This window comes from Meriones unguiculatus, assembly GCF_030254825.1.
Source record: "Meriones unguiculatus strain TT.TT164.6M chromosome X unlocalized genomic scaffold, Bangor_MerUng_6.1 ChrX_unordered_Scaffold_30, whole genome shotgun sequence".
Classification (NCBI taxonomy): domain Eukaryota; kingdom Metazoa; phylum Chordata; class Mammalia; order Rodentia; family Muridae; genus Meriones; species Meriones unguiculatus.
Genome location: NW_026843706.1, coordinates 6,457,222 through 6,466,073, shown reverse-complemented (window position 1 = coordinate 6,466,073; position 8,852 = coordinate 6,457,222). Strand labels below are relative to the sequence as shown.

At 38.5% G+C, this 8,852-nt stretch overlaps 1 pseudogene; it reads right to left on the bottom strand.

Annotated features, from left to right (window-relative positions):
- Positions 1-868: 868 nt before the first annotated feature.
- LOC132651509 (protein FAM3C-like) lies at positions 869-1,513 on the bottom strand (annotated as a pseudogene).
- Between the last annotated feature and the right edge of the window lie 7,339 nt (positions 1,514-8,852).

The window sequence follows — 8,852 nt, the reverse complement described above, 5'->3', positions numbered from 1 at the left end:
CAGATTCTCACTCCAGTCCCCTTATCCCAGGGGTCCTGAGGAGGCAGAAATTCCAGGACAACAAAACGTCTTTTGAAGCCCTCACAGCCTAGGCTCCGACACATCTTTCATACCTAATCTGGCTGCTCCTGTAAGCACCTCGAGGCTTTTCAGGATAAGAAACAAAGAATAAAGGCAAACAAACATTTAAACCAGACGGACAACATAGAAGACATTACACTTACCAGTGGGACTAAGCTCTCCGGGTCAGGAATCCTAGAGGTCCCAAGGCATCCCAGATGGACGAGCTCCCAAATGTTATGCCAGGTTCATGGGACCCTAAGAGGCCACCAGGAGACGACGCGATGCAATTGCAAGAGAGCTTTATTATGAGAGCGATCGAACTCGGGACCCAAATCTCACTGGAGCAACAGTAGAGAAGTGGGACCCGGAGGTCTGAGTGAACAGGATTTTTAAAGGGAAAGTCTGTGAGCAGGGGATTTCCATGGCAGCAAGCAGGGGGGGCACAAGCCTTGGCGTTACAAAATTGGGTGAAGTTTAGCAGGACAGGGTGACCTTTTCTGAGGCACACAATCACAATGGCTAAGGCATATAATCACAATGGCTATTTTTCTAAACCATATCTGAAATATTGGGGAGAATTTTCCCACCCGATTCTCAACCTATTCCCATTGATTATTGCCAGGGAGTTTGTCTCTGTTTTCTATGAAGCATTTATTCTGTTATATTTCCTGGAGGCTGTTGCTAGGAGAGTTAACTTTGTTTTCTGTCAGGTGTACATTCTGTGATATTTCCTGGTACCTGAATTCAGTTCCCAGTCAAAATCTTTATTTCAAAATGGAGTTATATTCTGGCTAACTTAAACAATTCACACCACCTCAGGCCATCTTTCATACTTGTTTGTATCCTTATTGTTCTTTATGTGCTGTTCAAATGGGCTTTTTCTATTAATGTCTTTCCCACTGTAGACGATCCAGTTATCTTGAAAACCAAGACTAGTGATGGAAGTGCTCCCCAGCTCAGCAGTGAGCCACCATGCCTCCTCAGTGAGCTTAATTGCTCCATCATAGTATGTTGCCATACTACTGTCCCATCTTGAATGGTCTTCAGAAACTCAATGAATGGTGCCACTTCTCCTCCTGACATGTCAAAACATTTGATTTCTAACAACTACCCCATTTTTCCATTTACCAAGCCAACATTTATTCCTCTTCCAATGTTATTCTTAACACCACTCATCAAAACTCGGTCTTCCACGCAGATCTTGGGGCCTAGCACATTGGCAACTCCATTAGCCATTTTAAAAGCAAAATTCCTCTCTGGGCACGTTTTTGAGATTCTGCATTTATACCTGGCAGACTTCGTAGTGAGTGGATGAGTCCAGGACGAATCTAGCAAATAGATTTCTTAAGCTTGCATCCATTTTAATTTCAAATATTTGAGAAATAACAAAAAACGTTAGTAAAAATACTGCCACAGCCACCACCAACTTTGCGGCTCTTGCTACCCTCATTTTTCCTTTTACAGACTACGATATTTCTCAGAAACAAGGTCCCGCCTGTGGCTTTCAGTACTGCTTGAGGCCAATGGGATCCTCCACCACCTCTTCATCATGCCTATTGCTCACTGCCTTCCTCTGGCTCCCCTATCCTCTCCAGCCCATCCATGGCCATGGAGGAAGTAAGCTTGCCCTGTGTCTCTTCCCCATGCTTCCAGCTTGATCTTTTTTCGATGATCTTTTTTGATATGCTCTTAAATTCTGTTGCAAGTATTATATAGAGAAATTTTGCATCTATATTCATAAGGCAAATTTTCTTTCTTTTATAATTATATGGTTTAGTCATCATGGTAACTGTTGCCTCATAAAAACTATTGGGCAATATTCCTCATTCCTTACGTTTCTATTTTGTGAAATCCTTTGAAGAATATTGACATTAAATATTTTTTTGTAAGCTTGACAAAATTCTGCACCAAAAGCAACTAGCCCTGCACTTTTTTTTTTCTTGATAGGAATATCTTGATAAGAATATTCTTGATACGAATATCCTCTATTAGGTTAGGAAAATTTTCTTGATAATTTTTTTTGATAATTTTCTTGATAATTTTTTTCTTGATAAGAATATCCTCTATTACATTAGGGAAATTTTCTTTTATGATTTTGTTGAAAATATTCTGTGTTATGGCTTATGGTATGCCTATGGTATGATACTATACATACATACATATATATATACACACACACACATACATATACTTCAAATATATTTTGAATAGTAATGTTTGTGTGTGTGTGTTTGTGTCTGTCTCTTTGAGCTTTTATATTCTTTTCTGACTCAGAAGAATATTGCTGAAATTATGTTAGGTTTTTCCATTGAATAATTGTTACTTTTAACCATATAGTCAGGTTCACAATATTACTTCCTCCAGTTCAGGAACATGTACAATCCTTTCATCATTTAGAGTCAATAGTAAGTTATTTTTTCAATGTTTCAAAGTTTCCATTGTAGAAGTCTTTCACTTTCAGGGTTTAGTTTATTCTTACATTTTTTTGTTTGGTTGGTTTGGTGATACTATGCATAGAATTTTTCTTTCTAGTTTGTTTCTTAGAAAGTTACATATTAATATATGCAAAAAACTGCTGATTTTTATATGTTGATTTTGTGTGCTGCAATTTTACTAGAAGCATTTCTTAATCTAAGTATATTAAAATATAGATCATGTGATCTGTGAATAGGAATAATTTGACCTCTTTGTTTCCTATTTTCATCACTTTTATTTCTTGTTTTTGTGCTATCTAGCTAAGATTTCCACTATACTGAATAAAGGTGGAGGGAGTGGAGACATTGATCTATTCCTGGCATTAGGGGAAATACACTCAATTTGTTTCTTTCTTATAACCCCAATGCTGAGTAAAGGTGAGAATAGGGTGGGACATTCTGGCCAGCGGGGAAGAGAAGGAAAGGAGTGGGAGGGGAGAAAAGAAAAGAATCCTCAGGAGAGATCTTGGAACCACGTGGAGAGATGGATCGGACCTAAGTTATGACCAAAATGAAGTATAATAGGTGAATATGAATGGTAAGAAACTACGTGGGCTTGGAGGTTTAAGATGGAATAACTATTTCCCATCATTGTGCTCTAGGTTAATTAAATAAAAAATAAAATAAAATATTGGCTATATATGTGTCTAACTAGACTTTCTTAACTTGAGTTTATGTTCTGTGTATTCCTGGTTTTTAATGATTCTATCATGATAGCATGCTGAACTTGCTGAAACACCTTGCGTGCATCTATTCATAGATCATTTTATATGTATTTTAAGCTTGCTTAAAATGATGTATTTTTATCAATTTGTATATTTTCCTAGTTAGTTATGTGTATTGTTTTGTTCTTGTTGTTGCTTTTGTCAATTTGGCATAGATTATAGTTTTTTTGGAAGAGAGAAGCTCAACTGAGAAAAATGCCCCCATCAAACTGTAGGCAAAACTGTGGGAATATTTTTTATTAATTATTGATATGGAAGCTCCATGCTAACTGTTCATAAGTGGTGCCACCACTTTGCAGATCATCCTGGGAAGTGAACAAAGGGTAGCTGAAATTGAAGTTGGAGAACATGCCAGTAAGTAATGTTGCTGCATGGTCTCCTTCAATTCCTGATTCCAGGTTCCTGCCATGCTTTTTCCTATCTAGGCAATTTCAATGATGGATAGTGATTGGGATGTGTAACTGTAAGAAACATTCCTCCCCAAATTGTTTTTGGTTATGGTGCTTTGTCACAGCACTAAAAGGCTGACTGGAGTACATAGGTTAAAGAAACCTTGCATGTCTGGAATCAAACATACTTGGTTATGATGTCTGGTCTTTTGATATTTTAATTCCATTTACAAGTGTTTTGTTGATAATATTTGAATCTTTGTGTTCATCACATTTACTTTTTTTTAAATGTTGTGTCATTATTTAGTTTTGGAATCAGAGTTATAGTGGCTTTGTTAAATGAATGTAGCAGTATTCCTATCCTTTTTATTCTTTGCAACATTATAAGAAATGCCAGCATTAGATCTTTAATAACAGTTGAATGAAAGTCAGCAGTAAATCCATTTACTCCTAGTTATTTTTTTCTGGGTAGACTTCCAATTATCAATTCAAACTCATAGCTTGTTGATTTCAATATCAGTGATTTTTTTCTCCTTTTTATTTATTTATTCACTTTACATCTCAATTGTAGCAGCCTTCCTCCTCTCCTCCCTGTCTTGGTCTCTCCCCTCTGTCCCTCCTTCATATCCCTATTCCCCCTCTCCTGCCCCTCTGAAAATGGGAGAGACACCATGCCCCCCTACAAACCCACCCCAGCACATCCAGTCTCATCAGGATTGTGTACTTTCTATTTCACAGTGTCATGGGAAGACAGCCGCACAAGGGTAAAGTGATTGAAAGGCATTCAACAGAGACCATGTCAGAGATAGCCCATCCCCTTTCTGGGGAAGCCACATTGAGGCTAAGCTGCCATTGGGTATATATGTTTAGAGGGGGTCTAGGTCTTGTGCATGCCTGGTCCTTGCTTGGTGCTTTAGAGTCTGCAAGCCCCTCTGGGTCCAAGTTAGTTGGCACTGACTGTTGGTCTTCTTGTGGAGTTCCTGTTCACTCTGGGTCCTTCTAACACACCCAACATCCTTCTCCACTCTTTTATGAGATTCCTTAGGCTCCACCCAATGTTTGCCTGTGAGTCTTGATTTATGTTTTGATTCATTGCTGGGAAAAACCTCTCAGAGGACAGCCATGCAAGGCTTCAGTCTGTAAACACAGTAAAGCATCATCAAGATTGTCAAGGGGTTGGCTCTCTCCCATGGAGTAGGTCTCAGGTTGGGCCAGGCATCTGTTTCACATTCCCTTATTCTCTGCTCCATCCTAATCCCTACATATCCTGAATGCATGCTAAATTCTGGATCGAAGTTTTTGTAGGTGGGTTGGTGTTCCCTTCTCCTCACCAGAAGTCCTGTCTGGTTAGAGGGTGGCCTCTCAAGTTTCCATGACCTCCTCCACCACGGATTTCAGCAATATCCATCCCTGTATCCTCCTAGGAGCCCATCTAGAAGGCCTCTGGATTGTCTAAGAGGTGCCCTTGCTCTTCTCTCTGCAAGCCATCTGTCTTCTCACCCCCACACAACCTACATCTGATCCCCACCCTCATTTTCTTCAGTGTTCCTTCTCCAATCCTATTTCCCCTCTTCAACAACTTCCATTGGCTATTCTATTTTCCCTTCTGGGTCATATTTAAGCATCCTCCTTTAGGTTCTCCATGTTACTTAGGTTCTTTGGGTCTGTGAATTGTAGTATGGTTATCCTGTACTATATAGCCAATATCCATATCATATGTGTCTTCTGAGTCTGGGCTACCTCACTCAGGATGATCCTATCTAGTTCGATCCATTTGCCTGCAAATTTCATGATTTCTTTGTTCTTAGTAGCTGAGTAGTATTCCATTGTGTAAATGTTACAAAGCTTCTTTATCCATTCTTCAGTTGACAGACATCTGGGTTGTCTCTAGTTTCTGGCTATTACAAATAGAGCTGCTTTGAACATAGTTGAGCAAATATTCTTGTTGTGTGGTAGTGCATCAGTTGGGCATATGCTGAGGAGTGGTTAAGCTGGGTTTTGAGTTAGAGCTATACTTAATTTTCTGAGAATCCACCATATTGATTTTCAAAGTGGTTGAACACATTTGCACTACCTCCAAAATTCTACTAAATAACGGTTACAGCTGATAAACAACTTCAGCAATATGGCTGGATACAAAATTAACTCAAAAAAGTCAGTAGATCTCCTGTACACAAACAAAAATTGGGCCGAGAAAGAAATTAGGGAAACAACACCCTTCACAGTAGCCAAAAATAATATAAAGTATCTTGGTGTAACTCTGACCAACCAAGCAAAAGACCTATATGACAAGTACTTCAAGTCTTTGAAAAAAGAAATTGAAAAAGATATCAGAAGCTGGAAGGACCTCCCATGCTCATGGATCAGTAGGATTAACATAGTATAAATGGCTATCTTGCCAAAAGAAATCTTTTAGAGTCAATGCAATTCCCATCAAAATACAAACAAAATTCTTTATAGAACTAGAAAGAATATTTTTCAACTTCTTATGGAAAAACAAAGAAACAAACAAAAAACCCAGAATAGTTAAAAACAATCCTATACATTAAAAGATCTTCCGGAGGCATCTCCACTCCTGATATTAAACTGTACTATAGAGCAACAGTAATAGAAACTACATGATACTGGCATAGAAACAGGCTGGTGAATCAGCAGACTTGAATTGAAGACCCAGAAATAAATCCATACAACTACTTATACTATATTTTTTGACAAAAAATAAATAAAAAATAAAAAGCCAAAATCATAAATCATACAAAGAAAAAGAAAAGTATCTTCAACAAATGGTGCTGGTCTAACTGGAAGTCCACATGTACAAAAATGCAAATAAATCCATATTTATCATCCTGCACAAATCTGAAGTCCAAGTGGATCAACGATCTCAACATAAAACCATACATACTAAATCTATTGGAAGGAAACGTGAGAACACTGAAGGAAATGAGGGTGGGAATCAGATATAGGTTGTGTGGGGGTGAGAGGACAGATTGCTTGCAGAGAGAAGAGCAACCATGGGCAAGGGCACCTCTTAGACAAGCTGGAGGCCTTCCAACTCATTGGCACAAGGTTCAGTTTCCTGAATAGAACACAAACATCTCAGGCTCTAAGATCTACAATTAATAAATGGGACCTCATGAAACTGAAAAGCTTCTGTAAAGCAAATGAAGGACATTGTCATCAGAACAAAATGACAGGCTTCAGACTGGGAAAAGATCTTCACCAGCCTTACATCCAATAGAGGACTAATATCCAGAATATATAAAGAACTCAAGAAATTAGACATCAACAAACCAAATAATCCATTTAAAATGTGGTACAGTGCTAAAAGAGAATTCTCAACAGAGAAACTTTTCTTTGTCAAATATTGATGTATCTTTTTTTTATTTGACTTACCAAATGTATTAAAAATTAACAGTTAAAGTTTAACATATTAAAAAATAATGATAATTGTTAGATATTCCTTTTATCTTATATCAGGGTCATGTCTTTTATTTAAGCAGTTTCTTGGCTGACCAAGCATACTCTTGTACAGGAATTTTAATCCAACATAGTTACTCTGGCAAGGGATCTTATCCAAAGATAGATCTGTGTGCTTCTGCTCGAAAACAGTCATGCCCTTGATCTCTCGGCTTGAAATATAGATATGACACACCTTTAATACTTATGGCTGAAATTTAGTACACACCTTTAATCCCAAACAATTGAGGCTTAGCAAAGTGATGAATCAAAGACTTGAGAGAATGTGTCAGAGATAAGATACACTTAATTCTCAGGAGAACAGAAAGGAAAGAGAAGCTACTTAAGAGCAGGAAAGAGAGAGAGAGAGAGAGAGAGCGATATTGCAGAGATAGTACAGTAGAGTTCAGGAGTACAGTCTGGTGCAGTCCACAGAGTATTTACTGCAGTTGAGTTTATGCACTTAGTTTGTAGAGTTCAGAGATACCTTTCCCAGCAGAGTAATCTCAGTGAGAAGCAGAAATATGCCAGTTTGAATCAGTAAGCTTAGAGATGCCTTTTGAGCCTGAAGAGTTGAACTGAATCAGCCAACCAGAGTTTGGAAAGAACTAGAAAGGGTGAGTTTATTCAGAAGTAAGTCTCAGAGGCCGAAAACATCCTAGGCCTAGGTTAACAGATAAAGACTGAAAGCTGAACCCATCAGGATCCTGGCTCAGACTATAAGGAGGCTAGATGCTTCTAGGCCTAAGCCTAGGGATAGTTAGAAACTTTCTAAGATCAGTTCAAGGCATGCATTTGTAAGGCTTGGCTATAGCTCATATCCTCTGATCTGAAGAAATAAAAACAATATTTACATACTACAGATGTTCATGGCTTTTCTTAAATTTGCAACCTCCATGCCTTAGCATATAGATAGCTTTAATTAGACTTGTGTGCCATCATGCTCACTTGTAAAATAAGTTTTATAACTTGTACAACCCCTTTGGAAATGAATCTGGCAGTTTCTCAGACAATTAAGAATAGTGCTTCCTCAAGATCCAGCTATACCAACTCCTAGGCATAAATATATTTAGATAGGTACTTTTTATAAGTCAAATAGATATTGAGTATGTATATTTTGCAGTTTGGTATCTATTTTAATATTGCTATTGATAAGCTTTGAAATTAATATTTACAAACTCAATTAGATATATTTATTTATTATTACAATTTATTCCCTTTGTATCCTGGCTATAGCTCCCTCTCTCATATCCTCCCAGACCCACTCTCTTTCTCTCTTCTCCCCCTAAACCCCTCCTAGTCCACTGATAGGTGAAGTCCTCCCCCCCCATCTGACCCTAGCTTATCATGTTTCATCAGGACTGGCTGTATTGTCTTGCTCTGTGGCCTGGAAAGGCTACTCCCCCATTAGGGGGAGGTGATCAAAGAGCCAGCCACTGACTTCATGCCAAAGATAGCCCCTGCTCCTCTTATTAGGGAACCTGTGTGGACACTGTGATGCCATGGGCTATGATCTGTGCGGGGGTTCTAAGTTATATCTATGCATGGTCCTTGGTTGGAATATCAGTATCAGAAACGACCACTGGACTCAGATAATTTTGGTTCTGTTTTTCTCCTTGTAGAGCTCCTGTCCCCTCCAGATTGCCTATTGTCCCCTACTTTCATAAGATACCCTGAACTCTGCCCAAAGTTTGGTTATGACTCTCAGTATCTGCTTCGATACCCTGATCAGTGGAGTCTTTCAG